Here is a 12,348-nt window from a genome sequence, read left to right as displayed (position 1 = left end):
GGCTTACCGAACTCAATTTTCATGTCTTTAACCTGCTCATAAACATGACTAGCATGTAAAGGAAAACGACTTTCATCCCTACTTCTCCATTGAAAGCTTTCCTATTTCTTCTAAAACGATGATTTATAGGGAGAAACGTACGATGATCCATGTATACATATTTCCCATAATGGTCTAGATGCACTACTTCCATCTCATCCTCGCAAATCAGGCATGCCCTTTTTCCTTTCACAGTGTACCCTGACAAATTTCCATAAGTTGGAAAGTCATTCATTGTACAAAAAAATCATTGCGTGTAAAGTGAAATTTGTTTTACTACATGCCTTTTTGCCCTTCACAATGTACCCTGACAAATTTCCATAAGTTGGAAAGTCATTCATCGTACAAAAAAATCATTGCATGTAAAGTGAAATTTGTTTAACTGCATGCATCAAACACATCTAGTAGTCACTCCATCCTTCATTTTTCTTGTCATGTTCAAAAGTTTCCCAACAATGGCATCACATACATTTTTCTCAATATGCATCACATCTAGACAATGCCCTACTTCCAAATGTTGCCAATATGGGAGTTTCCAAAAGATTGACATATTCTTATAGCCGCCCATTGAATTTCTTTTGTCAGGCTTACTGAACTCAATTTTAATGTCTTTAACCCCCTCATAAAACACAACCAGCATGTAAAGGAAAACAGGCTACTTTCATCCCTACTTTTCCATTGGACGCTTTCCTCTTTCTTCTAAAACGATGATTTACAGGGAGAAACATACGGTGATTCATTTATACATATTTCCCATAATGGTCTAGATGCACTACTTCCATATCATCCTCACAAATCGGGCAGGCCTTTTTGCCCTTCACAGTGTACCCTGACAAATTTCCATAAGTTGGAAAGTCATTCATCGTACAAAAAAATCATTGCATGTAAAGTGAAATTTGTTTTACTACATGCATCAAATGCATACACACCTTCATCCTACAAGAATTTTAGATCTTGAATGAGTGGCACGAGGTATATATCTATGTCGTTTCCAGGTTGTTAGGCCCAGAGGCGAGAAGCCACAATATGATGTACTTGTGCTTCATTAGGGTTGTAAACGGGTCGGGGCGGGGATTGCATTAACCATCCCCGATCACTGGTCTATCAGGGATTCCCCGTCCCCGCCCCGAATAATATATGGGGAAAATTTTAGCTACCATCCCCGCCCCACGAGAAATCCCCATTCCCGTTTAACTTTTAATTTCTTTACTTTTTTATGGTTTCCAAGGTTTTGATTATCTAAGATTTCCATCCTCGCGAGGAATCCCTATCCCCGGCGCAAGTATTACTTATTAGCTTTCAATTTTTTTATTTTATACTTTCTACTCTTAATTGCATAGGTTCCATTTTAATTTTAAACCAACCTAGTTAGAGCTCTTGCTTAATCTATCTTAAATTATTTTTAGAATATATTCCGTTTTAAAGTAACCAGGTTAGAATTCAATCTTTTTAGTTTATCTAAATCACATATATATTCAGGTATTTAGTCGGGGATCCCCGTTGGGGACAGTCGGGGATGGGGATGGGGATGAGGACGGGGACGGGGATGGAACACTTATAACCATACCCGCCCCATCCCCGACTATCGGGGACAAAATAAAAACCATCTCCGCCTCATGGGGATCACAAACGGGGATTTCCCATCCCCAACGGGTCGGGTCTCCAATGGGGATGGGGAATCCCCAACTAATTGACAGCCCTATGCTTCATACATAACCAAGGAGGAAAATTGTAGAGAGTCAACAAAACAGGCCAGATGTTGTATTGGGTATAAGTGTTCCAAATGGGTTCGTCCTATCAATGCAAAGGCTGAGTCTAAGATTCTGATCTTCCCCATCGAAATCCGAGAAAATTCGATCAATGTTTCTGCATTGTAGAGAATCGGCCAGATGCCTCATTAATGCATTATTCTTTCTCCCTTCAGCATGCCACCTCAATAATTTTGCATTTTTTTCATCAGAAAAAAAGGCGTTTAAATCTCGGTATAATTGGAAGACAGCATAGTACCTTAGCCAGAGTCCATTTCTTAATTGAACATAAAGCATTCTCCTTTCTCTTGTAACAAGACACTCCGCACCTTAGACAATGATGCATATCTGCGTAATCATTTTAACACAACACACAATCATTTGGACATGCATGTATCTTCTCATACTCCATACCCATAGGGTACATAAGTTTCTTTGCCTCGTAGGTAGACATTAGAAGTTCGTTTCCTTCGGGAAGCATTTTTGACAAATTTGTAACAATAGCGTAAAACTTTTGTCTGTCCAATTATGACTGACCTTTAAGTTGAATAATTTGAGGACGGTTAAAAGTTTAGTAAAGTTTTTACTAATTTGATATAACGAGTGGCTCTCAAGATACTTTCATATATACGGGGTTGCTATGTGAAATGGTCTTCTACATTGTGCATCATCTCAACAATCTTATCCCTCTCCACTTCATTATCCTCCTTAACTTCAATATCATTTTCACAACGAGTAACATCACCTTTAGTTGAGCTTTCCGCATCAACATACATCTCACCATGATATATCCACCTTGTGTAGTTATTTTTAAACACGTGAAAAACTAAGTGATGCTTAATATCACCTATGTCACGATACCCCATCAGTTTGTTAGCTTTGTAGCATGTATCCAAAGCTTTAAACGAGTTAGTTTGGGTGATTCCCGTCCTCCAAGCCTTCAAGCAAACTCCTTGAACCCGAACAAGAAAAAAAAACGACTATTTTGATGATTTTAACACTTTTTTACTACTTTGAAGATGCTATCTTGGTTAATTCAACCTTGTAAGTGTGTTGGTAAAGTTAGAAAACGGATTGGTAATTTAGATGGATGGGATTAATTCTTCTCTCAAGAACTTTTTGTTGAAACACCTTTCCACATAATTTTGATTTGACAAAATTGTTTAAGTATAATTGAAATATATATTCTAAACACACTAAGTTTAAATGCTTTGATTTATTCTACTAATGTGTTTGTTCAATGTTGAGTTAAATTGTTTATAAGACACAAGAATTAAAAGGCCCAAGCCCAATACAAGTGTCAAAGCCCAAGTCAAACAACTCAGTATTACTCGGCCCGCGTTTGTCAAAACGTTGTCACTTTGGACAGAACGCAACTCAGCGTAAGAAGGATCTAGAAGACCTTCGGGAACAACTTCAAGCTGAAGCTGCTGAGTAGATTCAACAAGCGTACAAGACAGCAGCTGGTTAAGGAAAACTTTCAGACAAAGTATTTCTACTTTAGGTAAAGTTCAGATGACACAGTATGCTGTCCAGTTGACTTTACCATAAAAGGAGAAACATTCTGTTGAGCTGACCGAGAACAGAAGATACACAAATCTGATTGGCCGAGAGCTCTGAGCAAGTCAGGATGACAACGACAGGAAGCCGTTTCCCTCCAACGGTTATTTCGAAATTTGAAATGACCGATGCCCAGACGTCTCTATAAATAGAGTGCCATCAGATGCTTCAACACTTACAGAACTTGATCAAGCCATTACGCTGACCAAATCTCTACGCAAAGTTCTGCAAGCAAAAAGCAAAGCAATCTTACACTACATTCAATATCTTTTGTGTAAAAGTCTAGAGTGATTATTTAATCATCTAAGGTGTCTTAGCAAATCATTGTTTAGGACAAACACTTATCATTTCTAGAGATTAGAAAGGAGAGGCTGAGTACTCGGTTATAGTACTCAGCAAGAGATTAGGATTGAGTAGAGGTATAGAGGAAGGTACTCTTGTTATACTCAGTTGCTAAGATTGTAAAAGGTTTGAGGCTCTACCTTTAAAGAGCTCAGTAGAGGATTTGAAATCTCGGAACGTGTTCCGGGGACAGGACGTAGGCTTAGAAGAAGCCGAACCTGGATAAATCTGCTGAGTAACGTATTTCTTACCTTAAACTCCTTATATATATTGCTTGCTTAAATAACCAAAACTGACCAAGTAAAAAGGTCAAGCTGAGTTGTGCGCATCGAACATCTGAGCTCAGGAATAGACTTTAAGTGCTATCTCCTGACTCAAGTCAAGAAACTGACCTAGTCACCAGTTGACTAAGCCAGTATCTTAATGATCACTCAGCGCCGCTGTTAAAACCTTTTCTCTTAAGAAAAGAAGTTTGCCCAAACTTAAGAAAAAGTTTAAATAGTTCCTAACCCCCCCTTGGAACTATACTTGCACTGTTATAAGGGACCAACAAGTGGTATCAGAGCCTAAAAGCTCTCTGTAAAAGGTCTAACAACCTTAAGCTGATCCCTACCATGGGCAAAAACAGTACTCGGTTTCTCCCAGGAAACCAAACAACTCAGATACTGCCTGAGGGGCTGTCCATCACTCGGCCTCCCCTATTCTTCGGGTCTAACTATACCTTCTGGAAGAATAGGATGAAAAACTTCATTCAGGCTACAAACATGAGTGCCTGGCTATCTATAGTTCAAGGCCCATTTGTACCTGTCGAAGTTGTGGCTGGCCAAATAGTTGTAAAAGCTAAGGCCAAATGGACAGAAGATGATCTTAAGAAGCTTCAAAATCACGCTTCGACTATTAATATGCTTTACTGTGCGCTCGATGCTGCAGAATATAATAAAATCTCAGGTTGTGAGTCGGCGCAAGAGATCTGGAAAAAGCTGGAAGTCACCTACGAGGGAACCAATAAAGTAAAGGAGTCCAAGGTGAATCAGCAGATGAGACTGTACGAGCTGTTCGAGATGAACAATGATGAGGGCATCTCAGACATGAATGCAAGGTTTACCAACATCATTAATGAGCTCAAGAGACTTGGGAAAATCTTCACTGAGGAAGAACAAGTCAAAAAGATACTCAGGAGTCTTCCTAAAGACTGGCAAGCAAAGAAGACAGCAGTTGAGGAAGCTCAGGATTTAACCACCTACAAATATGACGAACTCATCGGCTCGTTGCTGACCCATGAGATATCTGATAGGGGTCAAAAACCCCTATCTTTGGGTACGGTTTTAGGATGGGTTTTAGCGTTATTTTGTTAATAAGCGAGCAATTCTCGCATTTAAATGCTTTTGTGTGAGTTAGTTAGAAATTGGAAACGTTTTATTTACTTTTCGTTGTTTAGGCTCGTTTTATGATCAATTTAGGCAAATACGGCCAAAATGGCATTGTAGACACCGAGTCGGAGGACCTGTGATGAAAACCTGAAAACAAGACGGTTGAAGCGATTGATTCCGGAAGTTTCGAAAAAAATAAAATAAATAAGTTACAGTGGGTCGCTGTTGTGATGTGCGTAGTGCGAGTGCTTAGCGGCAGCCGACGCGCGTTCGACGACAGTCGGACACCCGCTCGACGACGCAAAGCGCGCGCTCGACGCTCGTCGGACGCACGCGTCCAACCACGAATAGCACGCGCTTGACATCCGAGCAATGCACGAGCTTGACATCCGAGCAATGCACGAGCTTGGCAACGCGGTGCGCGCACTCGTCGACCATGGGGCGTGTGCGCCCGGCAGCGCGAAACACACGTTCGGCGGTCACAACTCGTAGGCGCCCGACGGCGCGGAACGCAAGCCCGGTGGTCACGACACGTGGACACCCGACGGCGCGGAACATGAGCTCGACGGTCGCGGGGCATGGCGCCCGATGGTGCGAGACGCGCCCCGGCGGCCGTTGGGTGAGCGCCCAACCGCGTCGGGCGGACGCCCAACGACGGTTGGGCGCTCGCCCAACGCTGTTGGGCGACCGCCCAACAACCGTTGGGCGATCGCCCAACAATCGTTGGGCGGTAGCCCAACGCGAGGTTGGGCGGCCGCCCAACCCTTTGGGCGACGCCCGATTTTACTCGGGCGTCGCCCATTGGTCCGGGGACCCGTTTGCCTATAAAAGGCACGGATCCCCATGCATTTTGAGAGAGGAATTTTGGAGCCTTTCTCACTCTAAACATTTTTAGAGAGAGAAAGTGAATTTTTTTGAGAAAAATATTTTTTTTCTCAAAAATTCTGAATTTCCCAAAGTTAAATTTTTACTAAAAAAACACAAAAAACCGGAAAATCACGACTCGTGGAATCAATCGGCTTCGACTGTCAGATACCGAACTTGAGGTATTATCCGAGGACTAGACTCGTTTTATTTTATTTATTTCTTTTCCTTTATTTATTTTTATGTTATAATTTTATTTATTTTGTCATTTATTTATTTATCACGTTTTATTTAATTTTTCGTATTTATTTAATTCCCGTCTCGTGTTGAATAAAATTCGGTTTTGCTTTAAAATAAAAAACCTGGTTTTGATATCCCAATACGAACCGTGATCCGATAAAAAGGTAGTTCGGGTGTTAAAAACGTTGTAACTATAAGTTTTAATTTAAAAGAATCTCCGAATAATGTTTTAAAATAAAAACGTTGTTTTAGGAACTTCCGTTATTGACTATGATCCATTTTTGGTAGTTCGGAAATCCAAAACGATTGAATTAGATTTAATTTAAAGCTTTTGAATAAATCTGGAAACAATTGGAGTGCTGCCGTAATTTTCCTTTTCTGTCACTGATTGCTGTTTACCGACGGATTTTCCGTCGGTAAATCTGCTGGAATGTAAAAAATGCGGTTTTGGTCCCTGTTTCTTAACTTCTAGGCTTTTGGTCCTTTGTATATTTATGTAATATATATTTTCAAACTATTGTTAGACATTTGGTATATATAATTATTTGTGATGTTTATATATCATTTTTTATTCAATTTTTTAAGCATGGGTATATGTATATATATATTCTCTTTTTTTATTCATTTGAGTTATATTAGATTCTATTTTAAAAGGTTATTTATTTGGGCATTTTGGGAACTAATTAGTAAGTATTAGTATATGGATATATGTTATTTTTGGTATTTAAAACTATATTAGTTATGTATATATATAGTTTTGGGATATTTGGGTTATGTTATTGTTTATTATATGAAACTATTTTGGATAAATGTTATTTTCTTATCTAATGAGATTTATTTACTATTTCCACCTCTTTAAAGTATAAATGTATTATATCTAGTATTTTCATATATGTATTATATAGTTTCTTTTTATTAACTTTTATTTTCATATTCTCTTTTTGATTTGAATGTATATATATATGCTTAAATTATTTTCTTTATTCTTTTGGACCATTTATGGGTCCATGTTTCAAATGGGCTTTATTTGGGAGTGAATCTTGGTTTAAATGGGTTTATTATTGTAATTATAATAGGTAGAGAGTCCATTAAATAAAAGGAGAAAATAAATCACAAAAAGAGAGTTTTCAATTTAATTATTTAAACTAATGAATTTTTAGAGGTTCCTAATGTAAATAAATATAGTTGTTTTGTTAATATTTCAAATCGTTTTCAAAACACCACGTTTTAAAACCTTAATCCGTTCCAAAGGCGGATTAAGTGAACCTTGTAATTAAAATCATTTTCATTGTGAATAATCGAATATTTTGAACCATTTTCTCAAAAGAATTTGTACAAAATAAAATGGACTTGTATGTTTAACCACGTTTTCTTACTAAAGGTTTTTATCTCAAACGTTTTCAAACACTTGAGTCGTTCCAACGGCGATTCGAGTAAACTTCACCAATCGCGGTTTTAAAACGCACCTAAATCGTTCCAACGGCGATTAAGGTGCGAACCACGTAAATAAACTCGTTTTGGGGGGAAATAAGTTAGCATAGAATAAACACACAGCATGACATTTAAATAAAGTTGTAAATAAATCACTTCTTTCTTCCCCCTTCTCTGTGTATGTATAATATAAATGGGTGATTCTTTACTAATGTGGCTTTTCAATAATATATGCTCAAAACGGTTTCCAAAAAGAGAAAGAAAAGGTTTCAAATGAATTTTAAACTTAAAGAAGTATACGATTAGTCCGTTATCGCCTAACATGCTGAGTAGGAGGCCGATGGTTCATAACCGGGCGATATCGGGGTGCCTAGTAGCCTTTCTCCGGAAAGGAGCTAGCCTTCTCGGCTCGTACCTAAGTTTCCCGAACCCACACCGGTCTCCCGCAAGGGATCGGTGTTCATTTTCCCATTCGTGGGTGGCGACTCTTCCATATCTCCGAGCTCCGGTCCGGCCGAGCAGCTTGATTCCACGATTGGTTGCTTTCGGCGCCAATCACCGCTTACGTTGCCATGAGGTGTCCACCCCCCGGTCCGCCCGGGAGATTAGACCGCGACACCTCGTCTAACAGACATGCATAGTATAATTCCGTTATCTTTTGAAGCTAATTGATCCGTCAAAAGTCGCACCAAATGAAGCGTTTGCTCAAATAAGCGATTGGCAGGTCAATTGAGCCCTTCGACTAATGTTGTTTGGAGTTTATGTGCGTGTGCAGGTTAAAACATGATCAATTTCAGGTAAAAATCGTGTCTCGAGGACACCCGGCAGTCGCTCGGCGAATTGAGCATCGGCGCGCAGCCCGGGCGCTGCTCGGCGAGCAGCCCAGGCACCGCCCAGGCACCGCCCAGGCACTGCCCAGGCACTATGCCTGCTCGCCGAGCAGGCCGCTAGGCGCCTGCTCGGCGAGCAGGGGGCTGCTCGTCGCGAGTAGCCCTGCTCGTCGAGCAGCTCGCCCTGCTCGACGAGCAGACCTGCGGGAATTGGTCAAAAAGACCAATTTCGCCCCCACGATGCCACGATGGACCCCACGACTTCCTACATCAATAAGGACACGAATTAGGTCAAGAAAAGGGCCCGAGCCGCGTCTATAAATAGAGTTTTTCCAATGTAAATTAGATATCTTTTTCCTTTGTAATTCTCTTAGCTTTTCACCTTGAGAAATCCTCTCCACCTCCTCCATATCCTTCAAACCTCCATTGAAGACACCTCCGAAGCTCCATTCACCGAGGATTGCTCAAGCTTCATCCTTAAATCCTAGAAAGACGCCTGCATTGGTAGACAGGTTCCCTGAAAGGGATTTTTCTTCTTTTACATTCTGTCTAGCCTCTGATACATGCTATGAATTCTAGGTTTATTGTAACTTCGTGACAATGTTTCCATCTTTGATATATATTATAGTTCTTGTTTATTCAATTGTTTTGATGTTTTAATCTTTGTCTTACGCTTTGTCTGATTGGTTTAACTCATTCGATAATCCCAAAATTAGGTTGGCACATATTGCGAGCTGAATCTGACCTAGTCAGTGCCTATAGGATTGACGACCCTATAGAAGATTAAGCCCAAATTACTGAGCCTTAGAGCTAGTTTCGGCCTTACAAGGGAATCACGAACTAGGGACTTTAGGAGGATAGGTCGGGTTAATCGCCTTGGACACAAGTGACTTAGGTTTCAATTCAATTGTTTAAACATTCTATTTTCATTATCATCGTATCCCTTCATGTTTCTTCGGTTAATTGCATTGGTAAAAGATCACTTAGGAGTAGTTTAACTTAATTAGGGGTAGAGTAACTCAATTAGGCGTAGAATAACTTAGTTAGAATCGGATAACTTAGCTAGGAATAGCGTAATTCAACCTAGGAGTAGATTAATTTAAACAAACCAACTCAAAACCCCCTAAGCCTAGATAACATCCGAGATCGAGTAGCTCGGTACTTGCAGAAATAAATCCTGTGGACGATAACCTGGACTTAAACCAGAAATTTATTACTTGATAACGACGGGGTACACTTATCCCTTAGTGAGTTCCCATCTCTAACCTAGGTGGGGACACATGAAGTTTTTGGCGCCGTTGCCGGGAATTTATTTCTTCTGCAATATCGAACCAAAGGTCGATTTGTTAGTTTAGGCATTCATTGTGAATATCCTTTGTTTATAATCGTCTATACTTGTTTATATATAATCCTTTATACTTTTCTTTTTGTGAATATTTGTTTCTAATTTTTATTGTTATTTCTAATGATTCTTCTTTTTTGAGAAAATGGCTAGAAACAATGGAAATAAGGAGTCTATTACGCATTTGCTTAACTTTCTATCTACTCACGAAGATCAAACTGACGATTTGTATGCCTCAATTAAAAATTTATGCATACAAAAAGGGATCCTAGTTGATTCAACCGCGGACGAATCAATTAAAGAACCCAATTTGGTAGGTCAGGTTGATAAGGTAATATCTTTTCCCATTAACAATGAAAAACTGATCCCTAATTATGAGAAACCGAAAGTTTCAATATTAATTGAGGAATCAGTTGAAATTGAGCCTCTAGAGAAGAATCCAAAAATAGAAGAGTTCGGTTTTGCTCCAAGTCCAGAAATTTCCATTCTCTTTGATTTACCAAGAGAATCAAAAAGGGAGCAAACTAAATTTTTTCATAACTTATTTAAATTTTATCCGTTGTTTTTATTAAAATTCTTTGAAACTGATAATCCGTTTTGCAGGTACGGATTATTTATTCAGGAATTTGAATTCCTAACGCGAGTAGAAGCATACACCTAGGCGGGAATTCTATGTCGAGCTCACCGACTATAACGTAGCGCTTCTTGGGAGGCAACCCAAGTTTTAATAAAACTTTCAGGTTTGTTTTATTTAGATTATACATTGATCTTTTAGTTTAGTCTTTTTAGTTTTCTTTTACGTTTTTTTTTAAAAGTGTTCGTTTAAAAAAAAAAAATAAATAAATATTTTTTTTTATTTGTTTAGTTTTCTTTTATTTTATTTTATTTATTTTTATTTTAAAGTTTTCAGGTTTAAAATAAAATTTAAAAAAAAAAAAAAAAATTGGCCACAGGAGGCCCTGCTCGCCGCGAGCTGGGCGCAGGCGCCCAGCCCGCCGCTGGGCACTGCGCCCAGCCTGCCGCTGGACACTGCGCCCAGCCCGCTGCTCGGCCGAGATAAGCAGCAGTTCGGGATTTTTTCCCGAACGAAGCTGAAATAAATAAATAAATAATAATAATAATAATAATAATAAAAATTTGCCACCGCAAATCGTCAAGCTTTTGGCGATTGCGCTAAAATCAGTAATTTGTCTTCTCCACCCTAACTTTTTGCACTTGTACTCTATGGTTTGTGATGCAATGTTGGAACTTATTGCATATTTTTAGTGTGAGGAGGAGGGGTAGACAAACTTATAAAAATTGTATAATTTTTAAATTTTTATTGCGTCGTGTCTAGTTTAGTTTTGCGTTTTCCGGTTTTATTTAGGTTTTGCATGTTTAGGACCTAAAACCGTGAACCTCCTTCGAATCTAAACTTCGTTATTTGTCTTTGAGGGCTGAGAACCGAATCTAAAATTGCATGACAACTAGTTTAGGTGTGGGACATAACTCTTGTATCTGTAAAAGCATGAGCTAAGGTTTGCATTTAGACCCTACTTTTGAAGAAATGCTAAAATCATTACTTAGGTAGATAACTTAAGAATCGAAGGCATGTGACATTAAACTTGAGTTTGGGGAAAACTAGTAAACACAAAATTGAAACCCAAAGAATTGTGAGTTGAATTTGAGTCTAAGAGCGAACATCAAAAAGCTCTTTTTCTTGACATTTTTGTGTGAAAGCTTTGACTTGTGGAAGATTACAGATTTTGCACCTAATACTGTGTTGAACCTACATGTGATGGTTTGAGATGATAAACGATGAATCAGCCTCATTAGAATTAACCATTTTCTTTACCTTATTTTTTCTTTTTCATCCACTCTAGGAAGCCCCTTTGAGCCTATATTTTTGTAGTTTATAGATTTTTCTTTCGTTCTAACCTGTTTTTGCAAACCACAACTTGGTTTGCTACTTAACCCAATTTCTTGTGCAAAGCTCAAATATAGCCTTTGTTTTCTTCTAGCGCTTTATCTTTGTTTATGGCATTACAGTAGCAAGCCAAAAGGCTAAGAAGTGAATGAGCATCACTATCCCAAAAAGAGAAAAAAAAGAGAAAAACAGAAAAAAAAGAAAGAAAAAGCAAAGAAAAGAGACGAACAAAAGGGAAGAACTTCATTCCCCAGTTCTTAAAAATAAAAAACGTCTCAAGAAAACATCCCAAAAAGAAAATAATAAGGGATGAATAAAAAGCTCAGTCACTTCATATTTGCTAAAGCCATTTAAACTTAGTTTTTGTAGCGCTAGAACTATTAACCCTTGTTGTACCTTTAACCCTCTAACCACATTACAACCCCGATTAGAGGCTGTTTTTGATATCACCGGAATCATATAGCATAGTAGAGGAACGCGGATGAACGTGCAAAATCAACGTAATCCTAAGCAAGAACATAAGCCGAGAGTAAACACTTTAGCCACCAAAATTGTGTGAAATGAGTGAACTACCTATGGTGAGGTGTTTTACTTAGCGATCCCCTCAAGCTTGTTTAATTGAACATGTGTCCTTTTGCTTAAAACTATGAGCTATGATAATTGAAATGCGGCTTTT

Source organism: Euphorbia lathyris, chromosome 1, assembly GCF_963576675.1.
Source record: "Euphorbia lathyris chromosome 1, ddEupLath1.1, whole genome shotgun sequence".
NCBI lineage: Eukaryota > Viridiplantae > Streptophyta > Magnoliopsida > Malpighiales > Euphorbiaceae > Euphorbia > Euphorbia lathyris.
This window is presented reverse-complemented; position numbering follows the sequence as displayed.